At 38.0% G+C, this 15,201-nt stretch overlaps 1 long non-coding RNA gene across 2 annotated transcripts in view; it reads right to left on the reverse strand.

Moving 5' to 3' along the window:
• The window catches only part of LOC136839000 (uncharacterized), a 454,482-nt gene that overhangs the window by 119,004 nt on the left and 320,277 nt on the right, over nucleotides 1–15,201 (reverse strand). The gene's annotated exons all lie outside the window — the stretch shown is intronic.

The raw sequence follows: 15,201 nt of genomic DNA on the forward strand, positions 1-15,201 counted from the left end.
ACATATGAATATATATATATATATATATATATATATATATATATATATATATATATATATATATATATATATATATATATATATATATATATATATATATATATATATATTTGTATACATCAAATACTTAGTAACATAAGTAGAATTTGAGTCTGGGATTTTGATAATTATTACTGTAAAAAGGCAATAAAAGAAAATCAAGAAAAAATAGAGGAAGGAATCGCATAGGAAACGATTTATCCAAAGTGAACACACTGACTTAGACTAGAATGCTGGATAATTTAGCAAGCGTTATTTTCTGTACGGAGGCGACGTTAAGTAAATGAAATAAGAGAAGTCAAATCAGAGCGCATCTCAACCATATTTTTGAAGATCAAAAGATGAACGAAATGTTCCCATTCTTAATTTTTCAACACCGCAAAAAAAAAAAAAAGAAAAAAGTACCGCACAAGACATCACTGAAATGAAGAGATCTTACACGTAATTCAAGAAATAAAAATGAAGAAAATATATATTCCCTTTTTTTCTGCAAAGGGGAAAAAACTCTTCTGAAAAAAATCCGGCAAGAACAAGACCCACGAAAAGCCTCCTAACCGCGGAATATATTTGACGTAGATGTTGCAAATTGTTGCGCAACACGGCTAACAAAGGAATAACGACAAACGAGAATTAGGAGCGGCCAGCATTAGGGGAAGGAATTGCCAGGGGTGGTTGAGGGTTAGGTTGGATGGGGAGGGTGGAGGGTGGAGGGTGGAAGACGAGGCGGGGGAGTTTTTGAGGGAAAGGAATGATCATGGATTATCATCGTATGTGATGAATAGATTATCATAGCTGAGTTTTTGCTTGATTTCAATGAAAGAAACAAAACCAATTAACAAGCAATAAAGACAAATATAATTCTTGATTTTGGACTCTTGGTCAACTTGAAAATTCAAATGAAAATATTTGATTTTTGTGATTTTAAAACGCACGAAAAAAAAATTGGTGGATCATGCTGTGGAGATATTCCCTTGGAACCACTTAAAAGAGATTCCATGAGGATTCCATTATGGAAATGAATTCACAAGCACGAGCAAGAGAGAGAGAGAGAGAGAGAGAGAGAGAGAGAGAGAGAGAGAGAGAGAGAGAGAGAGAGAGAGAGAGAGTGAGTTTCCTATGCTAACAACAGAGAATTGGATTATATAGAGCAAACATTAATAACAAACAACTGAAATGAGAATAGAGATAATGATAGCAATAGTGAGAGACAAAATAAATAGAAAGCAATTTCTTGATCCGGAAAAAGCAAATCCCGAGCGCGTTCACGTCAAAAAGTCCCAAGTTTACTCATGAAATGGGTAACGAGATGCCAATTGCAATGGTAGCTACAATAATTAGCTCTTTTGGGTCCTCACCCATTCTTGCATGAAAAGGAATATGTGATATTAAAAGGTTTAGTGGGCTTGTGTGCATGTCACTGGCAGTCTAAAGAGTACAGTTTGGCAAGGTATTGACAACAGATAAAACGTAACTATAGATTTATCAAGCCGTCTCTCTGGCTCCTAGCTGGGTGGCTCTCTGGCTTAATGTGCTTTTCTTGGAGGCTCATGGCAGCCTTTTTAACAAAAAAAAAAAAAAGCACAAAATCTGAAATTTTGAAGCACCAACGATTCACCTATGGGATTGGAAAAATCACGATTCCACAATTTGGTCACAACGTGCATAGAATTTGAAGTAAACTGTGTGGCTTACAGAAGAAACAGCATGACCATTAAAATTAACAGTATATCTAGTACTCCGTGGAACATGGCATAGTTTGGGAATACATTAAAGTAAAGGATGACCATTTTTAAGAAATTTATACAACATAGTGAGCTGAGCGAACAGCTGTGCCAGAGATTAATTCCAAGAGCAGGATAAACAATTTCGTATTACTCAAGTTTTTGTTAAATAATTTACAGTTTTCGTAAAACAATTTAAGATGCAAATCTGCTGCCGAAGGTCAGTTATTGGAGGTTAATACTCAAAACATCGAAGGAAAGAGAAAGCATTTCCTGAGGATACTCAACTGTCCAAAATTCTTGAAGTCTCTCTCAGTAGATCAATTTTAATGCAACTAAAGAGGAGAGAAACCGGGTGTTTCTTAAAGGTGATTACTTTGTGGGGGCGTTATAAAATCTGTCAAAAATCCTTCTAGTTTCACTTGAGGAATACAGTGAGACGGTTTTACCTTCTATGAAATAAAATAAATTAATAAAACTAAGAAGGATTAATTTTCACAAAAGTATCTCATGTTCAAAAATAATTCAGGCACATGAATATTTTCTTGCGATTTATAAAAATTGGGTGATAGGATCTCTAATTTTTTTTTACATGTTAATAATTCAGTAGGATGTTCAAGGATACGTCTGTCGAATCGCTTTGTCAGGGAATCTACAACTTCACTATGTAGATGTCCATAATAAACACGCCCTTGCATCTGTGAAGTGAAAAGGAGGTTTGTATAATCCTCTAAAGGAACCAGCCCTTTTCTTAAGGACCTAGGTAGAAACAAGAATGCATCTTACGTATAAGGGTTCTGTAATTTAAAGTGCTGCTCTAAAGAGTACGCAAACAATTAACATTTTATAGTATATGTGTGGTAAAGTTTAGTGTTTCAGTCATTTTGGTCATAAAAGAATCGTCCTTTTGAGTTGTCTCTTCAAATGACAGAAACTCCAATTATGTATACCAAAACTGAGTGATTCATCTTTCTTCACAAACTTCCCAGACCGAAGACGAAAGCAATATATTGCAACCCGAGAGAAACCAGTTCCGAGTAATGGGCTAGAAACAATGGTTACCATGCTAATGATGTGAGGCTCCCTTAATGACAGACTAATTGGGCGGGGAGAATTACATATGGATGGCAAACCAGAGAAATTCCCGTACAGCAACGGCACGACGCCATTTGAGAAGGCATCAGAGTTGAAGCGACAGGAGTGTTAGGATAATAACTCATTATCAAAGGCAAGACAGGATGTCGTAGTCTACATCTTCGGTGCCGCCTTGACAACTGTTAAGAGAGCGCCATTGTTACAGTGGAAATTATCAAATATTTTGATATTTTGACGCTTTTGTTTATGATCGTTCATCCAGCCAGTGAGGAAATATTTCTCTCTCTCTCTCTCTTTCTCTCTTCTCTCTCTATACACACAAACACACACACACACACACACACACACACACACACACATACATTATATATATATATTTATATTTATATTTATATTTATATTTATATTATTTATATTTATATTTATATTTATATTTATATTATCACATAAAGTACTAAATTATGAACTACAGTCGCTGACGATTCCATTTAATATTCTACAGATCAAAAATTGGTTTGGGATGACTTTTCGTTGTTTGTAATGAAAACGCATTTAGGAAATGTAATGTAAAGTGATGACAATTTTTGTGACAAACTCTAAACAGGAATCTATATAAATTTATACACATACACACACATATAATATACATTATATATATACATCGGATACACACACACATATATACACACACATATATATATATATATATATATATTCATTTGCCTCACATAAATTAAAGTCATTATTTCTATTAGAACCTTATCTTCTTTAAGCCAGTGGAAACGTGCTGGTGCTCTCTAAAAATTTAATTTAATTTAGTTATTTACACAAAAGTTGAGTCTTTTTCATTATTAGTTTATCTGCAAGAAAAATAACCTCATAACCGCAGGTTATGAACTATTCCAGTTTTATTACACACACCTTGATGCATTTGATTTGAAAAAAAAAAATTGAAAAATGTACTACGAAATTGTAAAAAAGCAAATTAACCACTGTATATACAAATGAAGTATTGTATACACAATTTACAAAGCGAAAATGGCCTCATTAATTTTCTATTAATTTCAAACAAGTTTGGCAAGAATGGCTACCCAGAAGACAAGGGGAAACGAGATGACCGCCACTTTATCTTCCCAGGTCACCAACTTGACGATAAATAACCGTATTACCTCTCCTCCTCTCTTCACTGGGGACTGCTATTTGCATATAGCCTATTTCGTAGTAGCCAGTCAGCGACATCTCCCATTTTCTCCCCCGTCATTCCGTTTCTGTTTTCAGTTTTCTGTAAAAAAATACTATTGAGATGACTTTGTCTGTCCGCCCGCACTTTTTATGTCCGCCCTCAGATCTTAAAAACTACTAAGGCTAGAATACTGCAAATTGGTATGTTCATCATCCACCATCCAGTCATCGACCATACCAAATGCAGCCCTTTAGCCCTAGTAGTTTTTATTTTATTTAAGATTAAAGTTAGCCATCATCGTACGCCTGGCAACGCTATAGGACAAGCCAACACCTGGCCGTGGTTGAAAGTTTCACGGGACGCGGCTCATACAGCATTATACCGAGACCACCGAAAGATAGATCTATTTTCGGTGACCTTGATTATACGCTGTACAGAAAACTCGATAGCGCCGAAGAAACTACAGCGCATATTTACGTGTTTTTTTGGCTGCTGCAGTTCGGAGTTCAAATATGAACGAAGTTTAAGATACCAAAAACATGCTTTGTCTAAAGGAGATAAGGGGTATGTATAGGAATACAGCTAGCTAAAGTGCATTTTAAACATAATTATGCATAAATGCGCAGGTAATCGAAAAGAAAAGTGCTACTCAAGGGAGCTAAAATGCAGTAGGTACTACATTACTTACTTTGGACTCTGTAATTGTCTAAAGCTTAGTTTGACTGTGGTTGTTTTTGGTCACTCAAGGGTAAGCGTTCGTTAGAAATGGGATATCCATTCTCTCTCTCTCTCTCTCTCTCTCTCTCGCAATCAGAATACAATTTTTTCATATCAAGACCAGCGTCTAGCCCAGCATTGACGAAATGCTATTGACCTTAAGTGTACAAACACAAACGTATGACTGAATAAAAACACAAATAAGGAAAAGAATATATATAGAAAAAAGGAAAATGGCAAATTGTGAATATGTAGAATATATCTAACAAATATGTAAATTTTATGTATATATATATTATAAATATATATACATTATATATATATATATATATATATATATATATATATATATATATATATATATATATATATATACATATATATATATATATTATTTTGATGCTCACTGAGAAAATTTCCTGTAGAAACATAGCTTAGTTTAATGACGGTTGTAAATTGACTCACTACTGCCTTGTTGAAAAAGGGAAACCACTATTCTGCATGTTGTCCAGAATGTAAAGTGCTAAGTGCATTGTTAACATGAGTGAAAAATATCCTGCCATAGTTATGACGACAGATCTTAAACATGCGGCGTTAACGCCGTCACATTTACACGGTTGTTAAGAAAGTACGAAGATGAATCCTTATCAACGTTGCAAAGTATTGTAAAAAATCTTTATTGACTTCCTTTTTCTCCCCTAAAAATTATCACTATTTATGTTTGATACAAGCAGGAATATGATACACCATTCGCATGAAGTATTCTTAATAAATCACTAGAGTAAACTTAAATACAAATGGGAAGGGCTCAATCGAGCAACTCCTATCCTTGGCGAAAAAAACAAACCAGTTAGTTATCACAAAAACGGACAAAGGCATCAACGACAAACGCAACACAGAAAAACGATGAGAAATATGACAAATGACCTGCAAGAGGAAGGAATCCAAAGAAGGAAACGCTTTCCCCATTACATATTCCACTGAAGCCAAGTCGGGCCGAAATAGTTTCAAGTCGCCGGGCAAAATATTTCGAAAATTCCGCGCGAACGTATTTGGTAAAAATTGGTTGCGAATCAGAAATCGGTTGTCTGCTTTTGGGGGAGTCGAGACTACCGATGGTTGTCTGGGTTCTTATGCTCATCTGTGTGTCTGTGTGTGTGTGTGAGAGAGAGAGAGAGAGAGAGAGAGAGAGAGAGAGAGAGAGAGAGAGAGAGAGAGAGAGAGAGAGTTAGCAATGAAATTCAGAAACTGTTGAAGTCTATCAGTCAACTGTCAGAATCGTTCATTTACGCATTCGATTACTCGACAAATGTCGGCATTCAGTAAACTTGTCAACTAAAAGTATTATGCAAGGTAAGCAGTTTTAAACCCAACAAAATTATTAAAAACTTACAATTCTTGTTAGTTTAAATAGGAAAGGTTATGGCAACAAAATTATGACTTATTGAAGCTATTAACAGATGGAGACAGAACCAGCATCTAAATATGGAAATTTCACGTAGTTTCGAACTTCTACCTAAACCAAAAGGTCATGACACTTACTTGAGGGGAGGTGGAAGGGTAATGAACGGTAGGAAGGATGGAAGGGGAAAAGGAAAGGGAGAGACTTCAGGGAGAGCAATGAGAATGTTGGGCCAGGAGTGGGAGGGAGGAAGTGCATGGAAAGGACAAAGAACGTGAGGGAAGGGGAAAACGAAGGAAAAGATGGGCAAGGACAAAAACAATAAAGGGAAATTAGAAATGAGAAGAAAGAGGAAGGGGGAAGGAGGGGAGAGGGAGAGAGCGAAGGGGTAAAACAGGAGGGGGGAAAGAGGAGGGGAGGGATAGCGAAGGGATAAAACGGAAGGGGGAAGGGCATTTTGCCATTAAAATTCCTTTTCCCTTGACCTGGGCGAAACGGACGAGTTCAAGACCCAGTGGACTTGCAAGAACCCTTTACCTGTTTCTCATTAAAGTCGAGATTCTTTACCTTTTTTTACCCTTCTGAAGTATATTATAACTTCAATACAAAAACCCCACACGAGAGAGAGAGAGAGAGAGAGAGAGAGAGAGAGAGAGAGAGAGAGAGAGAGAGAGAGACTTCAGAAGGGACTTTCTCAAATTATGAACTGAGTGAGAATAAAGAATCCAGTAATGATTTCCTCATACTATGAATAAAGAGAAAGAGAGAGAGAGAGAGAGAGAGAGAGAGAGAGAGAGAGAGAGAGAGAGAGAGAGAGAGAGAGAGAGAGAGAGAGCGTTTCCCCCCACAAGCCAACCCTACATATTTTTCACTCTAACGAAATTCTAAAAAGAAAATCTAGCCTCTTATATTTCAGTTTTATTTTCCCCAATACCTTCCGGGAAGTGCCATTCCCAATCCTCATAACTACTAAAGCGTAAGCTAAGGTTATGACTATGCTTTGACTATACTTCCCTTTTAATTTTACTAAATCCAAACCTGAGTTTATAGAACTATCCATGCTTGCCGTGCTTGACGTCTAAATATCAACTCAAGGTTACCTTGGCACCTTCCTCGATAAGGTTTACATTTCTGGGTGGGCGGGTTTGGCCCTTTAGTGCGTAGACTTGGATCCTGATGCAAATAAAAGTGGGTGGTATTGCTTCCTTATTTCAGAACTGGTTGGTTTGTTTAGATTAAGAAGGCCTTATACCAAGTCCCGTGCTGGCAAAAGGCCTTCTTAACCTCAACAAACCAAATAGTTCTGAGTCGTGCAATGGAGCAGGAAGCCTCAGTACTCTGTCCTTCCTATAAAAACGATTTCAGAACCTTTTTGCTTGTTTGTTGTTTATGTGGATTTCATATCACCAGTAAGGGGGCTGGCAGGGTATGTAAGAGAGCAGAAGGCTTAGTGTGGACCTGTATACTCTGGTCATTTAATTTCTTTATCTTGTAGTTCTATCGCAACGAATGAGTTGAGCTACTGAACTTCTCGCAAATTCCAAAACCCATTTCGAGGAATGAAACGATACACGGCTGCTGATCAATCGGATCATTTCCAACCAAGAATTTGTCAGTTTTTCAGGTACAGTGTTTGGAAAATATTTTTGACAGAAATGAAAGGATTGTCGAGGTCATTCAACATAATGGATAAAATATTACGTACTTATTTCACTGCGATAATCAAGTGCTTGCCCTATTAGAATTTTCTTTTTAAGCATGCTATACTTTTTTACTTTTATTTTGGCAAAAAGAGATGGAAAATTAATTCTGTGCGTCTCACGAAATCGTAACGAAACTGTCTGCGATATAAAGCATTTAGTAAGTCATAAGGGAAAAAGAAAGCTCTTCGTAGAAAAAATCCGTCTACTCTGAGCCGGTTTCTCCTAAAAGTTAAACATCTGGAGGAAGTTACATACTGAATATACCTGCCAAATTTGATCGACTTCCCTTCAACCGTTCTTGAGATACAATACTATCACAAACACATTGGTTCACTTATTAACATAACTGAACCACAGCTGTTTAAGGAAAATCATGTTGGAAAATGTTATCAAGTGACCCCTCGATTGGATATGTCAATAGAACACCAAAGTAGGATGAAATTTCGACTTCATGATCCGTATGCTTGGATAAGGTTTAGACCGAAAACGTAAAACCCGAATTTGGGAGTGAAATGGGCAACTTTCCCTTCCATGCCAGAATTCCCCTATCTAACCAAACTCCTCCAAGTTCCACAAGGTTTGAATACTGGCGTAGAATGCGTGTTTTTTCATTTATTCATGATTTAAATTCAAGGTTTTCGATTAAAATTGTATCTAAAAAGATATTAAGAAACCGAGAATGTAAGATATCATTGCATGTCAGCTGTTTATTCATATAATAATAAGAGTTGCGAAAATTGTAAGAATACAGTGTAAATGTTAAGCGAGTCAAGGTTTCAACCAGCGCAGTGAAGTTAACACTCTGATATCAATGCAGACATTTGGGATAAAGCAAGAACAAACATACAATAAATAGAGAGATGACAGCTTCTAATAAAATATAAGTAAATATTAAAAAAATAAAAAAAGAGAGAATTAGTAAACAATACTCATTGAAAAGCGGATAAGCACTGGACAATTAACAGATAAACGACAACGAGAACGAATTCAAAGTTTAAAAGGACCCACAAAACCATATTTAAACAATATGGAATAAAAAAAATGATACAGAAATACCTGATGAGAAAAACCGAGAACGAACTTTGCTCTTTACCCATACACCATTTCCCCATTCCTCAAGAGAGTTCTGAAAGTTAGTAAATGGTCTAGTTGACCGTACAATAACAGCAATAATAATAAATTTCTTCCTCACATCGGGATCCAACCCCGGGTACGAAGCTGAAAGGCAAGGCTACAAAGAGACTCACGAAAGTCACAAAAGATGTTGGAACCTAATAATAATAATAATAATAATAATAATAATAATAATAATAATAATAATAATAATAATAATAATAATAATAATAATAATAATTTATCAATCCATAAATACAGTGCACTCTCTCTCTCTCTCTCTCTCTCTCTCTCTCTCTCTCTCTCTCTCTCTCTCTCTCTCTCAAATCGTTTTAAAAAAAGATATGTAATAGTTTTTAATTAACCTTTAAAAACGGAGTTTCGATTTTCTTGAATAAATAGATTCTTAAACTGATTAGGAAACTTGACTGATGTAAGAGTAAGCAGAAAACTGTGACAGCAATTCAGAAATAAACTAGGACAGCAACAAAACTGTTTCAAAGCTTAAAAAAGTTGTCCGTTGTGTGCATTGTCACTCAGTCAAAGGCAACGGACGACCCCTGGTGCTTGGTACTGGGACATCACGACTCTCCGAAACAAGTAGATAAAGATACCGGGATGCTACTGCCATTCAGACAAGAATGCCGTTAGTGACGTCATCAGCGTCTCTCAAGGAACCCTTAAAATCACTAGCTAGCTCTCAGGCAACATTAGAGGTTTAAATGTTACCCAAACAAAACTTGTAGATAAAGGTAGCATCAATATTTATCAAATATTCAGATTGATTAAGAAAACTCTCATTCACTTTCTGAAAAGAACAACAAATCCACAAACTCTGCACTACACCGAAGATCGTTCAATAATAACTTCAGTAACAGAGACAACATAAATACACGAGAATAATAAGTGATAAACAGTTCTAACGACACAAACCTATCAGAATTACAAGAACAAACCGGGACTAAAGAAAACCACCTGGAAATAATTGCCATCCTTTCTGATGAAAGAAAACATTACGCAACAATAGAGAGCAAAGACAGCTACGGCAAACGCAACAAAGAAAAAGAATGAGAAATATGACAAATGACCTACAAGAGGAAGGAATCCAAAGAAGGAAACGCTTTCCCCATTACGTATTCCATTGAAGCCAAGTCTGGCCGAAATAGTTCCCAGACGCCGAACGAAATCTTTCGAAAATTCCGCGCGAGAGTATCTGGTAAGAATTGGTCTCGAATCAGAAATCGGCTGTCTGCTTGGCTGGCATCGAGACCGTCGCTTACTGGCTGTTTGCGTTCGTGTGTGCGCGGGAGCGCGTGATAGAGAAGAGTTCGCTTGAAGATTACGATGCAAATGGGCAAAAGAGCAGGCAAATTTCGCAGTATACGATAGCATCCATATATCACGTTTTACATTTATATATAACGCAGAGTAAGCAACGCCTATATAAAACTAGTTTGATTATTGTACCTTTGTAAAATAAGGAGGATGTAGAGAGAGAGAGAGAGAGAGAGAGAGAGAGAGAGAGAGAGAGAGAGAGAGAGAGAGCTTCAGTCTCAGAATGTCTGCCAAGAACCGGTGTTTAGTGCACTGCTTCTGTTGTCTAAAAAGAACCAAGGCCATCTGTTTCAGCTCTTTGAAATCTTTTGAAAAAGAAAACAGCTTCTAAAACAGCCAGTATTGTTTTTATTCTTTTTCTTTTTTTAAGCACAAGTATTGATCACGGAACAAATATCTGACGAAGGAGATTTTGCATCTTCTCCTGTCACTCGATCTAAAGGGTATGTCACTAAGAAAGGAAAAGGGGGGAAATGGGAAGGAGAGGGAATAGGGAGAAGAGGAGGAAAAGGAAGCGGAAGAGAGAGAGAGAGAGAGAGAGAGAGAGAGAGAGAGAGAGAGGAGGGTTGGGGAAGGGGTTGGCGCAATGAAGGAAAGGAAACGGAAGAGAAAATGTTAGAGAATAGATAAGTTGGGAGGAACTGGAGTAGCTAGAGGAAGGAGTGGGATGGACAAGAGGTTTGAAGGAAAGGTGTTGGGGGAGGAGGGAGTTTGGCGGGGGAGGAGGATGAGAAAGCATAAGGAATGGGAGGAAAGGCAAGTAAGGAAGAAGTGAGAGATATCGACGGAGGAGGAGGAGGGAATAGGATGATGGGAACGGGGACTTCGAGATTCAGCTTCTGAATATTTCATCCCTTCACCTGGGAGGCACAAGAACCATTTAACCCTTTTCATTTAAATATATCAGAGATTTACATTTTTTAACTTTTTAAGGAACAAGACGATTCAAATGTAAGAACGATGCTTAAGAAAGTGAGAGAGGGTTCTGCTGCAGAGAGAGAGAGAGAGAGAGAGAGAGAGAGAGAGAGAGAGAGAGAGAGAGAGCTTTGGAATGCAATAAATGTCTTTATCTGATAAATGTAAAGGAGAATAACTGTATGAGAACCAACAAGTCCTGTTGGGGCGACAGAAATGACTTAGGCGCGATTATTAAAAGCCACTGAATATCCTCGGAGTCAGCAGCAGAAGGCAACTAAACCAGAGTCTCAAGATGATTTCGTTTCTTCCCTCCCACTTAATCTAAAGGTCAGGCCACCTGGTAGGAGGGGGCGTGAAGGGAAGGGTAGAAGCTAGTTGCGATGAAAAGTGAGAGAGAATAGGAAGGGAAGGAGAGGAGAGGCGTTGGTGGAAAAGGAGAGAGGAGATTAGAGGGAACACTGGATATAGAAGAGGAAGAGAAAGCAGGAAGAGGGGGAGAGGGAGACGGGTTGACTCCATAACGGAAGGGAGATGGAAGGGAATATGTTAAGAGATAGATGAAGATAGGAGGAATTGGAGGGGTGGGGAAGGGAAGGAAAACCGGGAGGATACGGAAGAGGAAGAGGAGAAGTAAATAGAAGAATTAGGAATGGGAGAAAGAAAAGGCAAAGAGGGGAGGAGAGCTGAGAGAGACGGAGGGGGAGGAGGGAACGGGATGAGGGGAAGGGAGACCTTGAAGTTCTGCCACTGAATATTTCATTCTCTCACCTGGACGGGGACACAGAGTTCAAGGCCCAAGAGAGTTACAAGATCATTTAACTGTTTTCACTTAAATGTATCAGAGACCTCACACACTTTCTTAACTTTTCAAAGAATAATAAGATTCCAATGTCAGTACGCTGCCAATGAGAGAGAGAGAGAGAGAGAGAGAGAGAGAGAGAGAGAGAGAGAGAGAGAGAGAGAGAGAGAGAGAGAGGTTTTACAGTGCTTCATAAGGTATTATCAGTTATACAGACAAGAGAGAGAACGGCTAGGACACTATGTAGTAAGAGAGAGAGAGAGAGAGAGAGAGAGAGAGAGAGAGAGAGAGAGAGAGAGAGAGACTCTGGAATTTAATAAATATCTTTAACTGATAAATGCAAAGCAGAATAACCGCATCAGAGCCAACAATTCTTGTTGGGGCGACAGAAATAACTTAGGCGTGATTTGTAAAAGCCACTGAATATCCTCGAAGTCAGCAGCAGAAGGCAACTGAACCAAAATCTGAAGAGGAAGATTTCGTTTCTTCCCTTCCACTTAATCTAAAGGTCAGGCCACCTGACAAGGGGGATGGGGAGGGGGGCGAGGGGAGGGACTAAATTTGATGAGGAGAGAGAATAGGAGGAGGAGAGGAATAAGGATCTCAAGAAAAGGAGTAGAAAGGATTCGCAGCAAGAGGGTGAAACGAAGGAGGGAGTAAGGTTGAGGGGAGGCCATGACTGAGTAATGGGTATGAGGAGAGAGAGGTAGTTCTGCCACTGAATATTTCAGTTCCCTCACCTGGCAGAGGCGGACGAGTTCAAGACCCAATGGACTTGCAAGAACCCTTAACCCGTTTCTCATTAAATTCACCAAATATCGCTTTTTTCCTTTTATTTTTCTCAGTAATATTTTCACTAAGTTAGAACAGCTGAGAGAGAGAGAGAGAGAGAGAGAGAGAGAGAGAGAGAGAGAGAGAGAGAGAGAGCAAAAAGCTACCCTCCACATTTTTCACTAATGAAATTCTGAAAGTAGAAGCCTAGGGCTTTATTTCTCTTTTTATTTTCCCCAAACCTTCACAGAAGCACCACTCCACAACCTTAATGACTATTAAAGGAGCAAGCAAAAGGTTCTGACTACGTTTTTCACCACTTCATTTTTACGAATCAGTAGTTGAGTTGTGGTACTATCAAAGATTTTTTTTTTGTTTAGAATTCCAAATGTCAGTCGAAGGGTTAATTGGTCACCGTCCGTTCATCAGGCTTACGTTGGTGGTCGGAACTCAGGGTGGGTCCTTTCGGGGTGGGTGGGAGGGAGCTGTTTGGTTATGGTAACGAGGGAAGGGCAGGTGGGCGTTCTTACTTTGGATATTCGAGTATTTACTTTTTCTTTTCCATAATTAAGAGGATTTTATGTTACCTCTCAGGGAAGATATAATCTTGTATGAAATAAGTACTCTTGATTTATGTTTATGCAGACATCTCAAAAATTATTTGTTTTTAATTATTCATACTTAGGAATTGTAAGTTTTAAAGTAAATATATTCCACGGGTTACAATCTTAAGGTGGTTAGTCTCACAAGAAATATTTTGAAACAATATCTCGCACCTTCAATGTTTCAAGGGTCCATTGAAATGATATCTTTATCGACAGGAAATCTTTTACGCAAATGTATAATCTACTGGTTTCCCTACCTTTCCCTTTGACAACGTGACGAAGTCTAAATGCTTTGCTACGTTATGGACTTAGATATTTCAGCAACCGAAGGAAAATCATATGGGAATATGTGCAAAATTAAACGTGACCTCTAAATTTATAAGTAACGGTTAAAAAAACTAGAATAGGGATAAATAGCAAATGCCTCAAATAACTGTTAAATAAAAAAGTAGGCAGCTAAAGCTGAGCAGGCAACGGCAATGATTACAGCCAACGCCACGCAACCATTTTCTCCTAATCGTTCACCTGATATATCAATGGCCTCATTAAAACGTTATCTCTAATGTGAATGAACCATTCCGGATAAGTATATTAGTAAATGATATATGCATCCCATGGCTTTTGTCTGTAAACACGCTCTTGGTTAGATACAAACTTATATACTATACAAAAAACTTTCAGGAATGTACACGGCGTATATCAAATCTTATCTGCTTCCCCACAAATTGTGCAGTGTGTAGCGATACAATGGTGTAAATAAACTTTCCATCCCATCTCTCTCTCTCTCTCTCTCTCTCTCTCTCTCTCTCTCTCTCTCTCTCTCTCTCTCTCTCTCTCTATCCATAAATGTTATTGATTTCTTATATTTTACTTTCAACTCAGAAAGCTCAGAGGACATTAATTTGTAGCGAGCAATTCGACAGAATTTGAACAACCTTTTCAGAAATTTGCAGAATACGACCAACCTGGAAGCGGGTCCTTCTCGGTAACTGAACAAGGTGAATTTCTCTCTTTCTCTCTCTCTCACTTAATTATCAGGAGTAAAATCGTAATTAACACAATACATGAATTAACTTTAAAATGAACACTGGAAAATGTTTTCTGTGCTAAGGATTGTGTGACTGTGATTATGTGTTTTTTACAAATACGCGCATACATGTTGAATTTCTGCAACAATTATCAAAACAATGCCTCTGATGTTAATCCCAATCTAAAACATAAACAACAATAAAATCTAATTTCTTATAAAAAATATTCATGGTAAAGATTAGAGAAATGACTGATTGATTGCTTTCTATAACAACTTGCCATAAATAATTCGAAATATGAAAGCCACACAAAAACATTCAGCCAAGCACAAACCAGACCAAAACTATGTTCCACATGATACACGCCCCTACGACTGGTGAATCAATGTGAGAGAGAAAATAGTAAGACTGATCACTCTAAGTGAGTCAAAACACCCGAAGAATAAGTGATCCTTTCCAGTGGAAGGAGGTTTAGTAATATAAGCAAATAGAACGAAAACTGCACGAGAACCCAACGAGGTCAAAACGTCGGACCGTACCCGGTACCCCCAAGGCACAAGACCCAAGCAAGAGAACGTCTGGCTGGCCATCCCGAGAGTTACCCGAAATTACCGACGGCACTTGTGCCAACAGAAGACAAAATTATCGTCGTAAATCACTCGGTTAATGTTATTGTAAATCACGCGGGCTCTTTTCCGCCTTGAAAACCCGAGGCAATAACGTACAGTGAGTGGGGAAACGAATGGATGCATAAACCAACCTAAAGCGACCC

The sequence above is a fragment of the Macrobrachium rosenbergii genome, chromosome 5 (assembly GCF_040412425.1).
Source record: "Macrobrachium rosenbergii isolate ZJJX-2024 chromosome 5, ASM4041242v1, whole genome shotgun sequence".
Classification (NCBI taxonomy): Eukaryota; Metazoa; Arthropoda; class Malacostraca; order Decapoda; family Palaemonidae; genus Macrobrachium; species Macrobrachium rosenbergii.